This window comes from Mesoplodon mirus, assembly GCF_964341445.2.
Source record: "Mesoplodon mirus genome assembly, chromosome: 15".
Taxonomy (NCBI): domain Eukaryota; kingdom Metazoa; phylum Chordata; class Mammalia; order Artiodactyla; family Ziphiidae; genus Mesoplodon; species Mesoplodon mirus.
In genome coordinates, this window is record NC_138991.1 from 18492445 (window position 1) to 18516681 (window position 24237).

General features: G+C 42.0%; 1 protein-coding gene across 3 annotated transcripts in view; it reads left to right on the top strand.

Moving 5' to 3' along the window:
- The window catches only part of CHD6 (chromodomain helicase DNA binding protein 6), a 219925-nt gene that overhangs the window by 45788 nt on the left and 149900 nt on the right, over positions 1-24237 (top strand). The gene's annotated exons all lie outside the window — the stretch shown is intronic.

Sequence of the window (24237 nt, forward strand, 5' to 3'; positions counted from 1 at the left end):
GAACCCATGTCCCCTGCATTGGCAGGCGGACTCTCAACCACTGCGCCACCAGGGGAGTCCTACAGATCATTTTTATTTACAGTTGACCATTGAACAACATAGGTTTGAACTGCATGGGTCCATTTACATGCAGATTTTTTTTTTATGCTAAATATGTGCTACAGTACTACATGATCCATGGGTGCAGAACCTTGGATATGGAGGGTCGACTGTAAAGTTATACATAATTTTCAACTGCACATGGGGCGTCTACACCCCTCACCCCCACATTGTTCAAAGGTCAACTGCATATTTTAAAACTATATTAATCCTTACCTTTAGGCATTATTTATTGTTGTTTATTTTTACAGTCTCTTCCTTTTTACCACCATTATTGACCAAATCATGTTCAATAGATAAATAAAGCCCAGGGGGAATTACAGAAAGGTGACAATAGCCTGGTGAGAGTTACTTAAAATATTTGGCAGACAACTATTGGGAAAATATTGTTAAAACTGGTAAGGTGCAATTTTCTGGATTCACTATTTTCCTTACCTAACAAGAAGGTACAAAACACACAATTACAGGTGAAAAAGAATTCTCCTTTGCATAGCCTTGGTGCCTGTATTACTGAACCCCTTTGTTAGATTATTGGTTATGATACTTGAACAGTACTCTCTTCTCTAAATTCAGTACACTACTATTATATGTGGGATAAGGATAATTATTCATATACTTTTTAAGTTTTGGAAGGAAACAGGTGATATATTTGACCTGCAAATCTGTGGTATAATCAGTTAATGTTTTAACTGCTGTGATACCAAGTATAAGGTGATAATAACATAGCACGAACTATGTTAGGAGCAATGGGAATGGAGAAGGGATTGAAAGAAGGGAAGTTTAAATAAACTTTTTTTAACCACAGTGCTTGTTTTTTCATTATACTAAAGAGTATTTCTTATACAAAAATATTTATTTATACGAATGTTGGAAAAAACTGAAAAGTATAGATAAACTGCTAAAGACTTAGGAATACATACACGCCATTGAAAAAATACATATTTTGGTAGTCAGTTTCCTCAAATAGCTTTTCTCAGAGTAAAGAGGCTTGAAGAGTTCAGTTTGGTGTCAGGACATCCTGTTTGCACCTTGGTAATAGTACATGGCCTAATGGAAAGCACACCTCGAGAAGAATGTTGTAAAGAGAATTTGTGCTGACGAAATAAATCTGCCCAAAGTATCTCACATACAGTCTTTAGGGGCCACTACTCTCAGCTTTTTTCATGTTTGTTTTACATAAAGGCTTTCTGCAGTTTTTCATGCCTCGTGGATGGTGGCCAAACTTAGATCTGGTTATGAATTCCTGTCTCTTCTTTCTTTAACCTTGAAAAAAACAGTTCTTATTATGGGAAATTTCAAACATACACGTAACTGGAGAGAATAATACAGTGAATCCTCATGCCATTCTTATGTGTCCCTTCTCACTTTCTTTTTGACCTAGAGTATTTTGAAGAAAAAGTCCTGATAACCTGTCATTTCACCTATAAATATTTAGTGTATATATCTGTTGGACAGAAAAGCGCATTATCATACACATTAACAGATTCCCTATAACCTAATTCCTTAACATTACCTAATACTGAATCTCTTCCCTTGATTTTCCTCAAAAATGGCTTTTTACAGTTAACTCTTTGAATCAGGTTCAAATAAGGTCCACCTAATGCATTTGATTGATACATATCTTTAACTTCTTTTAATCTGTAATAAATCCCCTCTTTGTTGTTGGTGGTATTGCTGTTCCGCCATTTATTTGTTGGAGAAACTGGGTTGTTCCCCTTCCCCACATTATGGATTTTGCTGATTGTATCCTTGTATCATATAACATGTTACTCTTTCTCCATATTACCTGTAAACAGGTAGTTAGATTTGGAGGCTTAACTATTTTTGTAATCATTCAGATTTTTTATTATTCATAGGTGGTATATTGTACTTCCTGTTCACATTAGAAAGCCATAATGTTTGACTGTCCTACTTTGTATGCTAAGATTAATTGGCGGGTTCATGTTGGCATAGCCTTTTGCTGTCAAGTTGTATTACCCCGTTTGGCCAACAAAAATCCATGGCGTGACTTTCTGACAGCCTATGAATTTCCAGGTCTGTCCACCTTTCATCAAATGGTCCTAACTTAACCCAACTGATGATTGTTGCCTGAATCATTTATTTCACTATTGTTACACTTTAAGAAGACAGAGACTTGTAGAAAATGAAATTAAAAATTTTGACTAAGAACTTTAAAAAAAACTGAGAGTAAAATGAGGTGTCTGATGGGCTTCCCTGGTGGCGCAGTGGTTGAGAGTCCGCCTGCCGATGCAGGGGACACAGTTTCGTGCCCTGGTCCGGGAAGATCCCCCATGCCGCGGAGCGGCTGGTCCCGTGAGCCACGGCCACTGAGCCTGCGCGTCCGAAGCCTGTGCGTCCTAAGCCTGTGCTCCGCAACGGGAGAGGCCATAACAGTGAGAGGCCCGCATACCGCAAAAAAAAAATGAGGTGTCTGAAAAATTCGTTTATGCAAAGTACTCTTTTGTCTGATTATGTTTAGTGAAAGAAGTGTAGAAAAAACAGAGTAAAATGAGGTGTGTGAAAAATTTCTTTATGCAAAGTACTTTTTTGTCTGATTATGTTTAGTGAAAGAAGTGTAGAAAAACAAAATTGTATGTTTAGGTAAATTCCCCTCCATTTATTTGTGTCTGTGTTTTTTTTTTTTGTTTTTTTTTTTTTTGCTGTACGCCGGCCTCGCACTGTTGTGGCCTCTCCCACAGGCTCTGGACGTGCAGGCTTAGTGACCATGGCTCATGGGCCCAGCCGCTCCGTGGCATGTGGGATCTTCCCGGACTGGGTCACGAACCCGTGTCCCCTGCATCGGCAGGCGGACTCTCAACTACTGCGCCACCAGAGAAGCCCCATTTATTTGGTTTTGAATGAGTTATCTTTAACAGGTTTTACTGGAACAGATTTTTCTTTCTTTTTTTTTTTTTGGGTGTGTTGGGTCTTCGTTTCTGTGTGAGGGCTTTCTCTAGTTGTGGCAAGCGGGGGCCACTCTTCATCGCGGTACGCGGGCCTCTCACTATCGCGGCCTCTTGTTGCGGAGCACAGGCTCCAGACGCGCAGGCTCAGTAGTTGTGGCTCACGGGCCTAGTTGCTCCGCGGCATGTGGGATCCTCCCGGACCAGGGCTCGAACCCATGTCCCCTACATTGGCAGGCAGATTCTCAACCACTGCGCCACCAGGGAAGCCCAGATTTTTTTTTTTAACATTTATTTATTTATTTGGCTGCGTTGGGTTTTAGTTGTGACATGCAGGATCTTTCATTGCGGTGCATGGGTTTAGTTGCCCTGCGGCATGTGGGATCTTAGTTCCCCGACCAGGGATCGAACCCGTGTTCCCTGCTCTGGAAGGCGGACTCTTAACCCCTGGACCACTAGGGAAGTATGGGAACAGATTTTGAGCTAGACACCTGCTTTTGGATTATCATGCATTTGTGAAATATTTTTATCTACGTTGGGGTTTGCTCCAAGGATAAGAAAGTTCTAAGGTTACTTTGGTTGGGGATTATGGATCATGAATCCATATAGGTCACTTGAATTCTTGTAGGTCATTTTTTCTCACTGCTGTAGTTACATATTTTTCCTGTTATTCTACTTGGATGGCTGTTGTATAAATATCAGTAGTAATATTTAACCTTATATAGTACTTCCTATGTGCCAGACACTGTTCTTTGTTATTTGCATGTACTAGTTTATTTAATCCTTACATGTTTATCATCCCTGTTTTACATATGAGGAAACTGAGTCAGGGAGATTAAGTGATTTGCCTGGGTCACGCAGCTAATAAATGGCAAGAGCTAGAATTTGGACCCAGGCAGTTTGGTTGCAGGGTTTATGTTCTTAGCAGAAGGACAGAGTGGATTAGGTAGTGTCTCCGTTACTAGAAAAATAGCTCAGGTGCACTGTCCTACTATCCCTGGAGGATAATCTATATTTGTATATAAATAATCTGCATATATACGTGTTTTGTTTGCTTGTGTCTGTATATATAGAGAGACATATATATACACATAATATGTCCACTTGGAAGGGCAAGTGTGTAGGGTTTTCCCTTTAGGAAGGTCCTTCTTACTCAGAAACTTTGTGAATCTCTTAACTGGACTTTAGTTGGAGGTGGCGGAAACAGCCCTCAGACTCTGGTATTATCATCTGGGGTAGAATCAGGTGGTCAGAATAGATGGTCAGTTCACAAGAGAAACTTGGCAGACAGCTTGAGGTCACAGTCTGATTCACACAGGATACTACTCTGGCCATTGGACCCTTTTTGCTTTAAAGTTCAAGCTACTTGCTCTCTGAACAGCCACCTGGATCTTAGCTACACAATTTCAGGTTGTTTTTGGAGCAGAAAGCCATATAGCTTGTATCCAATGCCATAAAAACAATTTTTCAAATTCTGCAAATCATAATAAATAGCAGCCATAGGTCTCAATTATAGAACCAAGAGGCAGGAGGTACTATAGACTATTTGTCCCAAGTATATCTCTGCTATCTCTTTGCTAAGTAATTTTTTTTTAATTGAAGTACTGTGTCTCACATTTCAACAAACTGTGAAATAATTTTCTTCCCCTCTTTTGCGTCCCCCATTCTGTTTTTACTTGAGCAAGTAAATTCATGATTTCTACCAAGTGTCAGTTCAAATGAATAATCTGAGTGGTCATGTTCTTTCGCCAGAAAAGTCACTGCCTTTCTCTATGTTTTTATATTCGAATGGTGCTTGTTTTGTATTAGTCTGTTAAGAAGTTAATCTGTGTGGATAAGAAAATGATTAGATCCTCAAGGATCGGAACATTGTTGTAACAATCTGATGTTTTAAGCAGTTGGGTATCACTGATAGGGATGAGTTAATACAAAACTATGAGGAAGCCTCCTCAGGTCAGGAGCTGAATGAGATGGATTTATCTAGTGTCTTTTAGTCTGTGTGTGAAGCTTCCAGCAGCTGTGTACCAGTGGTAAACTTGAACAGGAAAGGCCTCAAGGGATTGATTTTCTAGGTGTAAGAGCGAGGGTGGATTTAAAAACAACATATTTCTTAATTTTATTTATTCTATTCACAGACTCAAATATTGACACTTTTATGTAATTTTGGTAATCATCATTCCATGGTTAAATTTTCCCAAATTTATAGACTTTCTTAAAGTACTTAACACATTTTGTTAAAGATGTTCATGCCTTCTAACAGAAGCAGATCTCCTAAATCATCCTCTTGACTTGCATGCATTCTTTCCTTTTTAGTAAGTTTCTCGTGGAGAAAAAAAAAAGAATTTATTATTGTCCTTCTATATTTAGAAAAAACCCCTAGCTTTCTTATTCACCTGGAGAATGGAGAACTTGGTAAAAAAGGGAATATGTTAGTGTTTTTGCAGGATTCGTTTCCCATAGTTTTTTTTCTCTTGGTGTGTGGTTATTATATATACTGGGTCACAGAATGAGACAATTTTAGGACATAGGATCCTTAGGAAAGGGTTTTTAAAATCTGAGGTCAAATACCCTCATTTTAGAGTTGAAGAAACAAGAGTCGATTCTTTTTTTTTTTTTTTTTTTTTTTTTTTTTTGCGTTAGGCGGGCCTCTCACTGTTGTGGCCTCTCCCGTTGCGGAGCACAGGCTCCGGACGCGCAGGCTCAGCGGCCATGGCTTACGGGCCCAGCCGCTCCGCGGCATGTGGGATCCTCCCGGACCGGGGCACGAACCCGCATCCCCTGCATCGGCAGGCGGACTCTCAACTGCTGTGCCATCAGGGAAGCCCCAGAGTCGATTCTTTAGCTTCATTGGTGACTGTCCTGTATATCTCCTCTTGTTGGTTGCTTAGTGAGGTGGCCAGCTCCTCAGAGATATGATAAACCATAAAACCAGAGGGAGAAGTTGAATTTGGTGTAATAGAAATTCAAGATGAATATTGTGTTGAGCACATACTAACACAATTCTGGCTAGAATTGAGTAAATAAAGACAAGCTACATGTGAGTTACCCTCATGTGGCTGATTGAGTCAGTTCCAACATGGTGCCAAACTCTACAGTGGGAGGTTGGCCTCATGTCTGGCCTGTGTAAGTGGGCCTTGGCACCAGCCCCTTGAGTAGGTGGTCACAGCCGGAGCAGCAGAGTAGGTCTCGCTCGGTATGCATGATGTGAGCAGCAGCAGCTACATCGTTGAGGAAAACTTGAGGTTGTTTCCTACAAAGTTGGTGATGTTTGTACAGATATATATTTTTTACTGACCTTCTTATAAACTCTTCCTTGGTTCTCATGGTTTTGAAGTTGTTTCTTAAGGGCTTACAAGAAGAACAGTCACATCATATATAAATAATAATTTTGTATCTCTCTTTCTAGTTTATACATCGCATAAATTTTCCATGTATTCTCTAGAATGTCCAGAGCAATGCTTGATGTATGGCATCCTTGTCTTTTTCCAGACTTCTTAACAGGAGTGCCTGTAGCATTTCACCGTGAGATTTGATTTGGTTTTGGATGGATATTTATGAGTCGATACTACTTTAGCTAAAGTGTCTTAGTTCAGCTTTTGATTTTGCAAATTAAGGAGGAAACAACGTAGAAAGTTCAGGAGAGAGCTGAAAATATGTGAGGTATTAAATACATGGGGATATTTATCCTAGAGAAGAAAAAACTATGGGATATTTCATTATCCTCAAGTATGGGTAGCACCTTTGCTGGCAAATTAAAGCTTCCAGGTGATCTTTGAATATGAGCAAACAGTCTGATGCTTTGGGGATGCTACTAGGACAGAGCACCACTAGATGTCCCTACATACTCTCACTGGGCAAAAGCACTGCACCCTTGAACCTGAAAGACAAGCTTCCTTCCTCCTGCGATGCCCCTCCAACGCCCTCTACTGACCACAAGCTTAACATCACGCTTTCTGTAAAGGGAAAAGGCTTAAGCGTTCAGAGCATTATCACAGAGCAGGTACTGAAGGGTGAATTTGGAGTTGAGAGGCAATAAATTGATAACTGGCACTGAAGCCAGACACAAGAGTACGTACTCTATAATTCCACTTTTATAAGGTACAGAAACAAGCAAAACTAATCTGAACTGTTTGAAGTCAGGCTAGTGGTTACCCTTGGAGAAAAGTAGTAGTGACCAAAAAGGAGCATGGATGGGGCTTTTGTAGTGCTAAGGGTGTCCTATTTCTGGATGTGGATGCTGGTTGCACAGGTGTTCAGTATGTGAAGAGCCATACTTATTTTAATGCATATTATACTTCAATAAAAGTAAAAGTGTGGTACGGTCTGATTCCAAAAGTATAAACTTAAAACCAAGATCCAGATCCAGGCTAGAACAGGGAAAATACAAAATAATCCAGGGTATCTCAACTTTATTTATTTTTTAAATTATTTATTTTTATTTTTGGCTGCATTGGGTCTTAGCTGTGGCATGCAGGATCTTTCGTTGCAGCACACAGGATCTTTCGTTGCGGCGCGTGGGCTCCAGAGCACGTGGGCTCTGTAGTTGCGGCACGCAGGCTCTCTAATTGTGGCACACAGGCTCAGTAGTTGCAGCATGCGGGCTTAGTTGCCCCGCAGCATGTGGGATCTTACTTCTCTGGCCAGGGATCAAACCCACGTCCCCTGCATTGGAAGGTGGATTCTTAACCACTGGACCACCAGGGAAGTCCCTCAACCTTATTTTTATTTTTTAAAACCTGTTTGAGAGCTGTTCAACTTAATGTCAAAAAACAGGTTCATTCATTCAGCAAAAAATATTAGGGCTTCCCTGGTGATGCAGTGGTTAGGAATCCGCCTGCCAATGCAGGTGACATGAGTTCGAGCCCTGGTCCGGGAAGATCCCACATGCCGTGGAGCAGCTAAGCCTGTGCACCACAACTACTGAGCCTGTGAGCTACAACTACTGAGCCCACACGCCGCAATGAAGAGTAGCCCCTGTTCACTGCAACTAGAGAAAGCCCGCACGCAGCAACGTAGACCCCACACAGCCAAAAATAAAAAAATAAAGATAAATTAGAAAATATATATATATATTAATTGCCAGACTACCATTTTTTTCCCCATTTGGGATCAAATAATTAGTGCTGAGGTCTTCTATAGAGCAACATACACTTCTTATGTTGTTGACGTTCTTCTTACCAAGTATTCAAACAGAAGCTTCTAAGTTTTTCTTTTTATGGCTTTTCAGATACCTCTTTGTTCTTAGTTTAAATAAAATATCACTGCTCTCCTCTGTAAGCATTATCTTTGCTTTTATCTTTGTCACCATATACCCTTCTTCTTGAAGCAGTTAAATCACCAGATCCCCTTTTGCCTGGCTAAGAAATTTGGGGGCCCACAGTGGTAACTCCCATGTAAGCATTAATGGGAATGAGAACCATAGATGTTTGATTCAGGAATTTGTGGTGATAGGAGAGTGTCAATGTGTGGCTTTTAAAAGCTGCAAGCAGAAGCAGGTCAGTACTGTGCTTTGTTCAGGAGTAGATAACTCTGGGTGCAAAATCTTAGGAATTCACCAAGTTAGGAGTTGAACTTGGATCCACAAGATGGATATGGAATCTGGATAGGAGTCAAATTTCCAGAAAGCGAAGGTTGCTAAGAAACTCTGACATTACACTGTGGATAGAATTCAGGGTGAATTTTAGAGTCAGCTGTGTAAAGCCCAATCGTTGCTAAATCAAATTAAAGTGAATAACAGCAATAGACTTGGAATTACCTACTTTTGTGTACAGAGCTTGGTATCTTCACATATATAGGCTATGGTTGTTTTTGTGCTTTGAATCGCTGGTGGCACTCTTATATCTAGAGGGGCTTTGTCCAGGCTGAGAGTTACTACAAACATATAACACAGCAGGCTGAAAACCTGGAGTGATTCCCTTGCAAAAATTGTTTCCTTATATTTTTTAGCCTTTAAGTCATTTGAGGGTAGAGGGAAGAAAATAGTGTGAGTGGTGAAACTAACCAGTGAGCCTTTATTTATAAATTCAATCCACGTACTCACCAAACAAATATATGGGTATTGACTATATCTTAGGCGCTGTCCTAGGCATCAGGGACTGATGCAGTCCCTTGGCCCTCTGGGGAGTTACTGTTTTGTATTCCTCTGTGTGAGGGCTGCTTTTATTCTACTTGTCTGTGACATGCAGCTTTGTCACCAACTCCGTTAGGATTCTCTTGAGGCTTCAAGAACTGTTACTTGGATTTCATATCCAGGCTAATGAGAGAGTTTCCTGACTTTTATTTATTTCATTTTATTACTAACCTGAGCTTGTACTATGCTACCAATAAAGGGCTTCATTAGTAAATTTAGCATCTTAAGGAAAAGGTGCCTATGATGGAAGGTATGAATCTCATTCTGCACATGTACTCCAGAGTGGCAGGTTGGAAATTTGCTGTCCTCCACAACTGCTCATCTGTATCTAGAACAATTTTAAATCACATCACTACATCTGGTTCTCAGTGCTTGTGCTGATGATGGAAGGGAGCATTGGAACGGGTAATATAAATATAGTGTAATATGAGTGGGAGATTATAGGTATTAAGAAGTTAAATTTAAGGACTTCTCTGGCAGCACAGTGGTTAAGAATCCGCCTGCCAATGCAGGGGACATGGGTTCGATCCCTGGTCCGGGAAGATCCTACATGCCGTGGAGCAACTAAGCCCGTGGGCCACAACTACTGAGCCTTCGGGCCACAACTACTGAAGCCCGCACACCTAGAGCCCGTGCTCTGCAGCAAGAGAAGCCACCGCAACAAGAAGCCTGCGCACTGCAACAAAGAGTAGCCCCCGCTCGCCGAAGTTGAATTTATATTTCAAAATGATTGTCTTTTGATCTGGGAATTGGTACTATTTACCAAGTAAACTAACTGGCCCTTCTCTGTGGTTCTCCTGCTCATTCTGGACGTGAATTCTGTCATCTCCCAGACCAGTCCTCCTTAAATAGTACCACATACCAATCTGAAAACGTGCTGAGTTCTACTTCTAGTTAAGTGATTATTTAGCTGTTAGAAGTCAGTAGTTTTAACAATACGTTGTTTGCTAATACATTAATTTAAAATAGGTGACTACATCTATACCAATATTTAGGCAGATTAGATGGACCACAGATAACATACATGGTATTAGCAGACTTTAGTCAACTGGCTTAAATTCGCCTCAGGTGGCCTCTTGAGTATTCTGCTTATTGCCTGCAGTTTCTGCTCTTAGCGTAGCACAAGCAGATTTGGAGAACCAGGGCATTTTGTTGGCAGGAGATTCTGGTTGCCAGCCACCCGCCTCACCCTTTAGCCAGTGCTTGTCTGTGCTTGCTTTTGCAAGGGAGCTTTTCCCCTAGTCCGTCACATCATGCAGAGTTTTGTTTTATGTACCCACCCACAGCCTGGTTCTGTGTTTATCACAGTGCTCTCTTCCTTTTAGATTTCAGGGAAGGGGGGAGTTGAGGGTGGGAGAGGATTAAGAGCTACTTAATCTTTTAAAAATCCAGAGCTTAAAAAAAATCCTTCTCAGATTCTGTTAAAGTAAAATTCTTAGACCCTAAGGAAAGAGCAGGAGGTGCCAGAGTTGTACAGCTTTTAGGAGATGAAACGACCGTGGAATCCATCAGGGTGCAGCATCCTCCTGGGTTTGCAGCAGGTGATGTAACGTAAGATGTGGAAGTTCAGTTTCAGGATTGCACCTTAAAACTGGAATAGTAGGGGATTTGTGTCAGGTTCAGAATCCATTATTTGTCTCATTTTTGAACAATAGAAAAAAAACCACTTTGGAAAAATCCTGGGTTTTTATTTTACTCTTAACACAGCAGAGTTGTAGAAGTAGGGGAAAAGCCCGTCTTTGTAGTACTACGAATTCCACAAATTTATTTGATAAGATGTTTTCAGACTGTAGATTGGTTTGCACTTATGCTGGCTCTCCTCTATCCTGTAGAATAGAGTACTGCACCCGAATGACCATAAATATATGATTTTTCTTCTATTATTTACCCCAAAGTAAAAACTCTGCTGAGTGTTGTCTGTGTTATGATTTTGTTAATGTGTTTACTTCGTTTCCTGCTGTCTTGGCTAGCCATCAGATAGTTTTTTCCTTACTGTAAATTGCTTCAAAACAATTTTATCAATTCAGGATTCAAATGGCAGGCTTTATGAAAGTAGATAAAGAACTTAAATAGAATTACTTGGCAGTTATAATCCTAAAGATTTTTATCTGTGTTTATCGTATGAATTATTTGTATGAAATATTTTTTTCACTTGTATGTAATATTATCTGAAGGGTCCATCCTTCTTGTCTAAAATGTACCTTAAAGGTCTTCTTGAATGATAGTTTTATCAGACTGTTTTAATTGCCTCTTCTTCACCCCAAGGATGGATCGAAACCATCCTCTGCTATGGCCTGCTTTTTTTCTTTCCTCCCTCCCTCCCACCTTCCCTTCCTCCCTTCCCCTAGACTGTAGTAATTTGTCTGTACAATATCTTTCTAATCTCTGCCTAGTCTCCACGTGCCCCAAATAGAACATCTCCAGCCCTGACCTCTCCCGCCGTTTTCATTTGCCTACAAGACAGCTTGATATAGTGCTAAGAGGGCTGAATTGGACCCAGGAAATCTGATTCTTGTACTTTTTTTTTTTTTTTTTGCGGTACGCGGGCCTCTCACTGTTGTGGCCTCTCCTGTTGCGGAGCACAGGCTCCGGACACACAGGCTCAGCGGCCATGGCTCACGGGTCTAGCATCTCCGCGGCATGTGGGATCTTCCCGGACCGGGGCACAAACCCGTGTCCCCTGCATCGGCAGGCGGACTCTCAACCACTGCACCACCAGGGAAGCCCTGATTCTTGTACTTTTTGCGTAACTGTGAGCCTTTGGGCAATCAACCTTTGGGCAATCATTCTTAAGATAAAAGGATTGCATTTCCTGAGCTTTTAAGTTCCCCACCCCTTCACTTTGCTTCAGCCTTTACTGTTCCTTCAAACTTAGCCTGTCCAAAATAGAACTCATCCATCTCCTCTCCCAAAAGATAGTTTTTGTCCCTATTCTGTAAATGAGAAACTAAGACTCAGGGATACTGAATAAATTGTACAAATCATACTACCCTTATGTTCAGAACCTAGATATCTTCCTTCAAGCCTACAGGTATTACTCTTCCTCTACAAAAAGCATTAAAGTGTAACAATTCAAAAAGGTGTTGCATTACTGTGAGGTCTCTTGAGACTGAATATGAGTGTCATTTGTAAAACCCTCTGTCTTCCTACATAAGGTTATAGCTTGAATTTTCAGGGCTCTGAACTTTGAGTGGGCTTGGCTGTCAGAAGATTGGTTTCTTCAGTCCTGTGTTCACAGATGGGATCATTCCTGATCTGGGTCAGTTGACATTATGGTGTAGGGTCTAATGACAGAAAAAAAGTACAGTCAGGTTTTACTTTACAGTGTGTTATTTGATAGCTCTGATAATGCCTGGCCATTTGCTTCTACTACTACTGTTAATAGTGATTCTTATCGAGCAAGTTGATTTTCATCACCAGATGAGGAGTTGAAATGATTTTCTCTGATTGAAGAGATGAACTGGGGTTTGGAGTTGATTTTTTTCCTTTTGTATTATGCAGATGTGTCTCATTCATCATGAAGATCAAAGTGTTTGGCTGTGTGATCTCAAAGGTCCCATTCAGTTCTGATTCTGTGAATGCAGCACTACTGAAATGTTTCTAGTCAATTCTAGAGAGCTTCCTTAGTTTACACCTTTACACCATCTAGGTAAAACAGATTATTGTGAGGAATTATGGCAGTGCTAGACATTGGTTGAAGTCAGTAGTAATGAGTTTAAAGTCCTGTTATTTTGCAGTTGACCAATAGGAAGCCTCTTAAAATGGACATTTCTAATACTCTTAATCCAGTAACAAGAGTTTTCTAGAAGGTTATTGCTCTTACCACTAATTATGCCTTCTCATAGACAGGGATTAAAGTCACTACTCTTGATTTGCTTTTTGGCTTGCATTACCCATGTACAGGGTAACAAAGCTTTTAGTGTAACACTTTGAATGTTTAAAACACTTTTCTTTTGAGGAGCGAAGCATCTTAAGTTAATGTTTGAGGTGGTAATTGTACTTTCAAGCTGGCAAAGCAAAGCGCTGCCTCAGTTTGGAAGTCGCGATGGTACTGGTGTCTTCTCCCTAGTTATGTCGGCAGGTATTTCGAATTAGGCACCTACATTTTTGGAGAGAAGGGTTTTTAGACTAAACCTGGTATATATACCAATATGATCCTTCTCTTTTGACCCACCATTGATAAATCCATGTGTAATATTAATATATTTATTCATTCACAAAATACTGTCCTACGAGTTAGATATATAGTAGTGTTCAAAATAGATGTCGTCCTTGTCCTCATGGCCCTCTTCTCATCTTGAGAGATGTGAATGCTTTTGACTTGTAGTCATGAAATTAAGGTGGTGTGTTATCTCTAGCCTGTTGCAGAGAGCATCATAGCTCACCCTATACAGATTAGCTGTAGCCTAAATTATACACAAAAGATAACTTTTCAGAGAAATAGATCTAATTTAAAAATTCTCTACATTCCAAAAAAACTTTGAGGCATCAAAAAATTCATGTATCTGAACCAAAATCCTCATTTTTTGTTGCTGTGCCACCTTTGATGGAAATATAAAACTCATTCAGAGCCTTGAAAACATAGAAAAATCCTTAAAATTGTTACAGAGGCGTTTTCTCATGCCAGTTGGACTGGTTTGGTTGTGTAGAAGTGTTTCTACTAGATCACAGCGTCGTCTTTGAAAGGAAAGAGCCACCGCCTGTCGTTTGAACGCCCTTCCATTGTTGGCTACTTGGTACAACCTTAGAAGACTACAAGAGTAAAACATCAGAGTCCCAAAAAAAGAATTATTGAATGGTGAACATGTTAGCCGTAAAAAAAAAAAAAAAAAAGAAGAAGAAGAAGGGTTGGAAGATAAAGTTGAGGAAACCTCCCAGAAAGCAGAACACGAAGAGATTTAAAAAAAAATTTTAATGTGAAAATTAGAGGTACAGCCCCGAAGGTCTGTCTTTCAAGTACAATAATAGGAGTTCCATGACAAGAAAACAGTTAGGGAGGAAATTATGAGGAAATAATACACGAGGATTTCTCAGAACTGAGACAAGTGTTTCTAGTTTGTGAAAGAATTCACCAGGTGCCCAAACTCGTGGATTAAAACAGCCCCACAGTACATCATTATGAAAAGATGTTCCCTGGGGCTAAAGCTTTCTATGAAGGAAGAGAGGTTACAGATAAGGGATTATGGATCACAGTGGTTCAGATTCCTTAACACGTGGTGGAAGGAACAGGACAGTGGTGAAATGCTCTCAAAATTCTGAGGCGATATCCGTCTCCAACCTGTGATTTGCTACCCACCAAGCCATCAAGGTGGACTATAAACATATTGAGGCATGAAGGTCTCAGAAACTTACCTCTCTGTTCATATATTTCCTAGTCAGTTAGTGGACATTGTGATTCACCAGAATGAGAGAGTAAACCCTCAGAGAGAAGAAAGAAACTTGGGAGTTCACTCTTGAGAGGGACAAAGGGAATGAATCCCCCAGGAGGATGGTGATGAGAAGTCCTAGGAAATGTGGCTTTGAAACAGATTGAAGAGCGTTGTAACACTCCAGATTTAATGATCCAAGGGGGAAAAAATGAACTTAGATTGAGAGGAATTTTAATTTTAAGGCTTCAGAGAAGCATTTTTAGATAAGTTAGTAATTCATAGAAAACAAAGCAAATTTCTGAATTTTTAAATTTAAAGGTACTTACTATCTTTAGGGAAAAAATTACACAAAAAAGAAAATTTTAGCATAGTATATAGTTCATGTCTTAGCTGTGAATTGAATATTAATTTAATAAATAATGGTAATAATAACTATATTGGGAAGATATGCTTCATCTTCCACAGCAGGGGGCTACCTGTTTTGTAGTTTCTTTGGAACACAGACCGACCCATATGTTAGCATATTGTCTGTGGCTGTTTTCATGCTACAGTGGCAAAATTGATGAGTTACAACAGAGACCATGTGGCCTGCAAAGCCTAAAATATTTATTACCTGACCTTTTATAAAAACATTTGCCAACTCCTATTTTATAGGGAGAAGCTGATAGAATAATGTTTAAAATTGGAAAAAACAATATAATAACACTATTAGTGTGTTTTTTAGAAATTTTATTTATTTATTTATTTATTTTGAAGTATAGTTGATGGACATATTTTGTTAGTTTCAGGAGTATGCTTCAGAATCAGGGAGTGTGATACCTTTAGCTTTCTTCTTCTTTCTCAAGATAGCTTTGGATATTTGTGGTCTTATGTGGTCCCATACAAACTTTAGGATTATTTGTTCTAGTTCTGTGAAAAATGCCATTGGTTTTGATAAGGATTGCATTGAATCTGTAGATTGCTTTGGGTAGTATGGTCTTTTTTTTTTCAAAGAATTTTTTTTATTGGAATATAATGGCTTTACAATGGTGTGTTAGTTTCTGCTTTATAACAAAGTGAATCAGTTATACATATACATATGTTCCCATATCTCTTCCCTCTTGCATCTCCCTCCCTCCCACCCTCCCTATCCCACCCCTCCAGGCAGTCACAAAGCACCGAGCTTATCTCCCTGTACTATGCGGCTGCTTCCCACTAGTATGGTCATTTTAACAGTATGATTCTTCCAACCTGTGAGCACAGTATATCTTTCCATTTATTTGTGTTGATGTCTTATAGCCTCAGAGTACAGGTCTTTCAGCTTCTTTGTTCAGTTTATTCCTGGGTATTTTACTCTTTTTGATGCAATTATGTTTTCTTAATTTCTCTTTCTGATAGATCATTATTAGTGGATAGAAATGCTATAGATTTCTATTATTAATTTTATATCCTGCAACTTCACTGAATTCATTTACTAGTTCTAATGGGTTTTGTTGGAATCTGCAGGGTTTTCTATATGTAGTATCATGTCATCTGCAAATAGTGATAGTTTTACTTTCCAGTTTGTTTTTTAAAAGTTCCTACTGAAGGTTCAGGCAAGGCTCACGTTGGGCCAGCTTGGGTCATATGTTCTTTTTTTTTTTTTTAAATAAATTTATTTATTTATTTATTTTTGGCTGAGTTGGGTCTTTGTTGCTGTGCTCGGGCTTTCTCTAGTTGTAGCCAGTGAGGGCTACTCTTTGTTGTGGTGCGCGGGCTTCTCATTGCTGTGGCTTCTGTTGTTGCGGAGCATGGGCTCTAGGCGCACGGGCTTCAGTAGTTGTGACATGTGGGCTCAGTAGTTGTGGCTCGCGGGCTCTAGAGCACAGGCTCAGTAGTTGTGGCTCACGGGCTTAGTTGCTGCACAGCATGTGGGATCTTCCCGGACCAGGGCTCGAACCAATGTGTCCCCTGCATTGGCAGGCGTACTCTTAACCACTTTGCCATCAGGGAAGCCCCTTTCCAATTTGGATGCCTTTTATTTCTTTTTCTAGTCTGATTGCTATGGCTAGGACTTCCAATACTATATTGAATAAAAGTGGCGAGAGTGGGCATCCTTGTCTTGTTCCTGATCTAAGAGGAAATGAATGCTTTTAGCTTTTCACTGTTGAGTATGATATTAGCTGTGGGTTTGTCATATATGACCTCTATTATGTTGAGGTATGTTCCCTCTGTGCCCACTTTGTTGAGAGTTTTTATCATGAGTGGTTGTTGAATCTTGTCAAAAGCTTTCTTTGCATCTATTGAGTTTATCCTATGATTTTTTTGTGTGTGTGTGGTATGCAGGCCTCTCACCGCTGCGGCCTCTCCTGCTGCGGAGCACAGGCTCCGGACGCGCAGGCTCAGCAGCCATGGCTCACGGGCCTAGCCGCTCCGCGACATGTGGGATCCTCCCGGACCGGGGCACGAACCCGCGTCCCCCGCATCGGCAGGCGGACTCTCAACCACTGCGCCACCAGAGAAGCCCTTATCCTATGATTTTTATCCTTCATTTTGTTAATGCGGTCTATCACCGTTTTTTAGAAATATTTTGGAAAGTAGTAGAAAGAATAGCTACAGATCTACCTCTGGGAAGAGTGAGTCAGGAATGGTGGGGAGCAGAGTCAGGGGAATATTTTTTGCTTTAAGCTTTATATTATTGAATTCTTAAGCTAAGTACCTTTTTACTTGGAAAAGGTATGAATGATGAATGCTGAGAAATTGGACTAAAACAACAGAAGAAACAGGAAAGGAAAAAAAGATAGAGGCCACCAATTATGATGAAGAAAATAGGGGCTCAAAGCCTTTTCTGTAAACATAGCTTTCCCATTTATTCACTCACTCATTCCACAGATAGTCATTTATGAGTCCAAATGTCAGTCACTGAGCCTGATGCTGCAGGACAGAGTCCCTTCCCCAGAGGGTGCTTAGGCCCTTAGCCGATGGCATGCACAGACAGGGAAAAGATGACACGATGATATAGCTGCTATGGCTTGGTGCTTCTCACAAGATGCTTTCAGGGTTTAGGGAAGTCGGGTAAGACATCCCGGAGAACGTGACACCAGAGTTGAGTTTCAAAGGATAAGAGACAGGAGTGGAAGGGCAGTGGAAGGATTTTCCTGGTGAGGCATAGCCTGAACCTCAAGTAGTCAGTACAGTTGGGCGAATGGTGGAAGGTAACGTCAGAGCAGCAGGCTCGGAATAGAGGCCAGATCGCTTACTCAGGGCTCTGTGCCATGAGGAATTTGTTTTCCTTTTTGAAGACACTGCAGAGGTATGATCTGATTTTGTTTATACTTTAGGAAAACATACTCTTGGTCCAATGAGGGTAATGGCATGAGGGTAGAAGGTACTTAGAGTTGAGACACTTCGGAGGCTAGAGCTGATTAAAAAAGAAAAAAAAAATCCCCCTGCCAAAAAAGTGGTAATAAAACTAAAGAGGTGGACTGGGGAGGAACCACCGGATTCAGGAATTAGGAAGGAGTTAAGGGAAAGGGGAGTAGTTAAGGATGACTGAACTCTGGGCTGGGTGGCAGGTCGTGGGACTCTAGCCTCTAGTGGGGGACATAGGAGCAGGTGTGTGTGTGTAAAGGCAGCACTGAGTTGTGGGGTTTTTTGTGGCATCTGTGGAATACCTAATTGGAAGTGGCCAGGATGTGGATGGACATGCCTACCTGGAGGTCAGGAGGAGGACTTGGATTTGGAAATGTGCAGTGATCCTGGTGTAGAGGTGAAGTCTGGGAGTTGAGTGGAGAACTCAGGGAGCCCTTGTGGTATGAAGCATGTTTAGTCCTGGGGGCACTGACATTTAAGGGTTAGGCCTTATAGTAGGAGGAGCCTATGGAGGAAGCTGAGCTTTGGAGGCCTGCAGTCAGAGGCAGAGCAGGAGAGAATGGCTTCTAAGAACCCAGTGAGATGAGAATTTTAAAAGGAGGAAATGGTCCATAGTTTAAAGTATTGCAAGGAAGTCAGGCTAAAGCCTTGGATTTGGCAGCTAGGGAGTCATTGCTAAGAGCAGCTTTAGGGAGGTAATATGGGAGGAAGTGAAAATTCAGGTGTGGGATTTGTTGGTATAGTTACTGTTCTGAGATAGAGTTGAGCCTGTTTCTTTGTTGAGAGAAGAGCTGTAGAAAGAGAGAGGCTTAGTGATGATTTAAGGAAGTGATTCTTCATGGAACAGATGTTTATGGAGCATCTATTATGAGCCCAGTGCTGGTCCAGACTCAGGAAGTACAGCATGAACAAAACAAAGCTTACACTCATGTGTGTGCATCTCACAGGTAATAAATTTATAGTCAACTAGACATAATATAATGTCAGGTAGCAACAAGTGCCAGGATTCTTCAGCTAAATTGGGCTGAGAAGATAGAGAGTGAGGGCGGGGCTGGGGGGAGTAGCGTGGTTGGGGAAGACCTCAGGGGTTGGGTAAGGTCTGAGGCGCAGCCTAAACGAAACGAGGAGAGACTGGCTGCAAAGTGATCCAGAGGCTGAGGTGGCTGAGAAGTGGGAGAGGACGGACCCCCAGTACTGATGGAAGGGTAGTTGTCCTCAGGAGAGGGGGCCACCTTCTCTCCTCTGACCCTGGCAGGAAGCCCACAGGACAGGCCACACTAGAGGCTGCCAGACAGCTCACGTGCACCGTGCGACAGACGCTGGATTCTGAGCCCTTTACGTTCTCCTGATACTCTCTGAGGTGTAGAGGTTGTCACCCTTTTTTATAGGTGAGGAAACAAAGTCTGGAAGAGGTTTTACCGGCTCTGGCTCATCGTTCTTAGAGCCTGGATCTCCTCTGCTTTTTGGCACTTCAGACCCTTGCTGTTACCCTCCTGTGGGCTGCTTCTGGCCTAGCAAAGGACGGAGATAAATCTGTCCAGTTTGTGCAGGTTGGGTGGGGAGGTGGGAAGTGAGAAGTTGAGGGATACCCCGCCCATCGGACCCTCTTTGTGGTCCAGGGTGTCTGTCCCGAGTCTCGGTAAGAGGTGGCCCCTAGGAGCTCCTCGCTGCCTTCTTGATTCGCTTTTCTCAGGTGGGTTGTTACTCCCCATGTCCTGTGCCTGCTCCCTTCTCACATCCTCACACCCCCCGCCAGCACTGTGGGATTGCCTCATTTGTGCCTGCTGCCGTAAGGGGGGCATGAATCGATGATAAAAGTACATGGTCATTGTGGAAAATTGGAGATAGATCTGATTTTTGAAGTAGCTTCCCACTTACTCTCTGTCCCAAAGTGCCTGATAGCGTGGAAGGGATTTGGTGCCCTGTTAGCAGCGAAGGTCCCCGTCCCTCCTGTCATCAGCTGTGTCTTCTGCTGTCCCTGTGGATATAAGGATCATGGCAGGGTCTGATGTGTGTGCACTTGTCTGTGTTTCCGTAAACACACACTTTTGTAAATGAAATAGACCCCAGGTGGCAGAATTCTCCAGATAGAGTAAATTTAAATAATTTCCGTAAATGAATGGTAAAATGGTGTGTACCTGCAGTTTTATTATTTTTTAAGTGTCCATAACACAGCACTGAGGAACTTGGAAATGGCGCAGGCACTGGGGCAGAATTTTTGAACTGGAAAGAGAAAAAGTAATAAATTTCAAAATACTATTATTGAAACCTGGCACCCACTTTTCTTAATTGAAGCATCATGAGGTAGGTGAGCGTAAGAAGGAATGGGAATTTTTATATTGTTTGCTTTTTATATTATTAGCAGCTAACCTTCTTGTGAAGGTAATTAAATGCTACTTTCATACATAAGCATTGAAAGGCAGTGAGGAGTCCTCCCAGTTTTCATGTAATTCAGAAGTTATACACTTTTCTTTTTTTACATACACTTTTTCCTCTTAACAAATTTCCTGGTTTGTCCACACAGTTAGGAGTTTCAGAATATATTTGTATTATGCTTCTAATTAAGTTGTGGGACTCTGAAATTACTGTTTTAATTTTTTACTTTATCAAGCCCAAAAGATCTATCTAATCACAACTTTTGGGTGATGGCAGCACAGCAGCAGAGGCTCCAAAACCATTTCCAGTGGTGTGCAGAAGTACCTATAGGGTATATCTGGTCATCCATTCCTGCTACATAACATTTAGCTTCACGAAAAGACTGGGTGGTTTTGTATTTTTTAAACGTGTGTCATCAAAGAGGTAAAAAAAGAAAAGTAGAGGTAACTGAAGAGAGAGTGCATTGTAAACTACTGGGTGCTGTTTGGAGAAATAAAAGTCAACAAAATGTTTATTGAACACCTATTGATTTTTTAAAAAATACTTAATTTAATTAATTAATTTATTTGCGCTGGGTCTTTGTTGTGGCAGGTGGGCCCCTTAGTTGTGGCTTGCCTGCTCCTTAGTTACACACGTGCATTCATTAGTTGTGGCTGGTAGGCTCATTAGTTGCGGCTCTCAGGCTCCTTAGTTTGCAGCATGCACGTGGCATCTAGTCCTCTGACCAGGGATTGAACCCAGGCCTCCTGCATTGGGAGCTCAGAGTCTTAACCACTGCGCCACCAGGGAAGTCCCTATTGATGTTGTTTGTATCTGTTACCTTGTGGAGTGGCTGTGAGCTGGTGTGTAGCTGTCCATCCAGGTGCTAGAGATGGTTTCACAGTAACAATGTGAGGTTGGCCAAAGACTGCTTCCAGTGAACTAGAGCAGTTATTCTTACAGCATCATCACTGGGATGCACTTGGATTTCACACACACTGTCTCTCTCAGAGAATGGGGTGGGGGTTATCTGTGCAGCGTGAATATCCCTGAGGGTGCAGGTGGCAGTATCTTGCATGTGAACAGATGGTGGGGGGTGGTAAGATTTGGTTTAGAATCTTCCACCCAGCTCTTTTCCTCCAACCCTTCTCTCTGCTGAGTAACCACATTCAAGCCACAATTGCGTCAGCCTCTTCCCAGTCTTTCCAGCTTGTGCTCATCTGCCATCTCTGATCTTCCCAGGCCCTGTGATGACACAAGCCCAGGGAATGGTGGGCCCCTGTGACCCCCATGGCCCTCTGCAGTGCCTGAGCTCTGCTGTGACAGTGACCTCACCACTGAGCTTCCTCTCAGCTTTATTTCCTGCTGGCTTATTTCCTTGGGATGGATCCCTGAAAACGGAGCTTGCAGATCAATGGACTGTGGCAGTTCATAGATCCAGTGGCACGTTGCCCGAGTGCTTTCAGAAAGCCTGAAACAATGAAAGGTGCCATCAGCAAGGATCAGTGGGTCCACAGTTTTCCCCACATTCCTGGCAGTGTTGGGGCCCTGTTTTATTTGCATGCTAGTTTGTGGTACTTGATCAGAAATTGTGTTTTTTGATGTCTCTATTGCATTAAACTTGATTTTTTTATAAATTAAAAAGTGATTTTTATTGGCACTGGACTTTTTCTGTATTTTGTAAATGATTGATTTCATTTTGTTGGGTAGCATTTTATTTGAGTATATGTGTCTGGTTATTTATAATATCCCTTTTTATTAGCCAGAATTTATTTTCCAAACTTCTTTCTTCTTTTCAGAATTTGTGGCAGTTTGTGATAGTTGAGAGTGTTGGTTTTCTGGGGTCTGATAATTTGAAATTGAGAGATAAGATAAACTTGTACTAACATAGTTTACCTAGTGCTGACTCCACTGTAATGGAGTTTAGGTGGTAAAATTCTTTGAACTGCCCTGATTCAGAGCCCTTCCCTTGCCATTTCTCAGGAATCTGGTTTTCTTGAGGTAATTGTTCGATCAAATGCTAGTCCTCACACTGATCCTTAGAAGCACTGTTTGCTGACTTGGCTTTCCCTTTTCTTGATTTGGCCAGTTCTTCTCTGCCCTCCTCTCCTTCCCCCTTGGTCTAGGCCCCGCCAGCGCCCACCTTGCAGCTTGTTACCTCCTTGGATGCTATGCTCTTTGCAAGCAGCAATATCCTGGTAGCATTTTATGGTCCTTTTAATAGAAAATGCTTCTGACTCTTGGAGAAAAAAAAACCCTAAAGTCACCAGACTTTAAACTGGTAAACTGAAATTGTGGCCCCAGGGATGATGGAAATCCTTCATTTTTCTCAGTTGCATCATACACACCATGAGCCCACTTAGAAGGCGGGACTGTCTCACTTTAAAGTCCTCCTTGATGCCTGCACATGACGTTCATTTGGATATGAGAAATAATTATAACGTAAGGATAATTGTGTGCCTCTGGGATGTTTTCCTAGCTCTCTGGGATGTCCAGGAAGTCAAAGTAAACAATAAATAGGAGGCGGTGTCTACATCTGGACTAGAACCAGAAGCCGGGATACTGTGATCCTTCCATTGTTTGTCTATGGGGAAGGTGAGAGTGAGTGATTCAGGCAGCCCCGAATTCTGGGTTTCCTAAAATAGCATTCTTTCTGTTCCCTGGGATGCCCTTAGTGCACTTCAGTGACCTCTCAAGCCACTTGCTGGGCTCTTAGTCGCTATGGTGCTGAAAAGTCATTTATGAGAAAAAGTTCAGGTGTCATCATGGGCATTATGTTTGGAGTGGGGATGGGGCTTAAGTCCTGGGTACAGTAAAATCATTTAAAAAGATCATATGAGGGCTTCCCTGGTGGTGCAGTGGTTGAGAGTCCGCCTGCCAGTGCAGGGGACACGGGTTCGAGCCCTGGTCCAGGAAGATCCCACATGCCGCGGAGCAGCTAAGCCTGTGCACCACAACTACTGAGCCTGTGCTCTAGAGCCCACAAGCCACAACTACTGAACCTGCGTGCCTAGAGCCCATTCTCTGCAACAAGAGAAGCCACTGCAATGAGACGCCCGCGCACCTCAACAAAGAGTATCCCCCCGCTTGCTGCAGCTAAAGACAGCCCGTGCGCAGCAATGAAGACCCAGCACAGCCAAAAATAAAATAAAATAAATAAATTTATTTTTTTAAAAAAAGATCGTGAGAAATATTGGAATGGAGCTTATTTTGTCAGTTTAAAGTGCACATGGTTTAAAACATCAAGTAATGTAGGAGAGCTTATGATGAAATGCAAGAGTGCCCTGTCCTGTCTCACACCAGCTCCTCTCTCCTTCAAGACAACGACTTTGGGCCTCCCTGGTGGCGCAGTGGTTGAGAGTCCGCCTGCCGATGCAGGGGATACGGGTTCGTGCCCCAGTCTGGGAGGATCCCATATGCCGCGGAGCGGCTGGGCCCGTGAGCCATGGCCGCTGAGCCTGTGCGTCCGGAGCCTGTGCTCCGCAACGGGAGAGGCCACAACAGTGAGAGGCCCGCGTACAGCAAAAAAAAAAAAAAAAGACAACGACTTTTAACTCTTTTAGCTCTATTTTATTGTGTATATTTCTTTTTATTTATTTATTTATTTTTGGCTGCGTTGGGTCTTCATTGCTGCACGCGGGCTTTCTCTAGTTGCGGCGAACGGGGGCTTCTGCGGGGGCTTCTCACTGCGGTGGCTTCTCTTGTTGCGGAGCACCGGCTCTAGGCACGCGGGCTTTAGTAGTTGTGGCACGTGGGCTCAGCATTTGTGGCTCGTGGGCTCAGTAGTTGTGGCGCACGGGCTTTGTTGCTCTGCAGCATGTGGGATCTTCCCCGACCAGGGCTCGAACCGTGTCCCCTGCATTGCCAGGCGGATTTTTAACCACTGCACCACGAGGGAGGCCCATGTTGTGTGTATTTCTATTTCTTGATTTCCAGTTGTAGATGCTACTTACTGATTTTCTTCCAAAAGAAATGAGGTCTTCGCTTAGTTCTACCCCCTCTCCACCCCCCTCAATATAGTCACGTCATTATTTTTGGTTCCTCTTTTAGT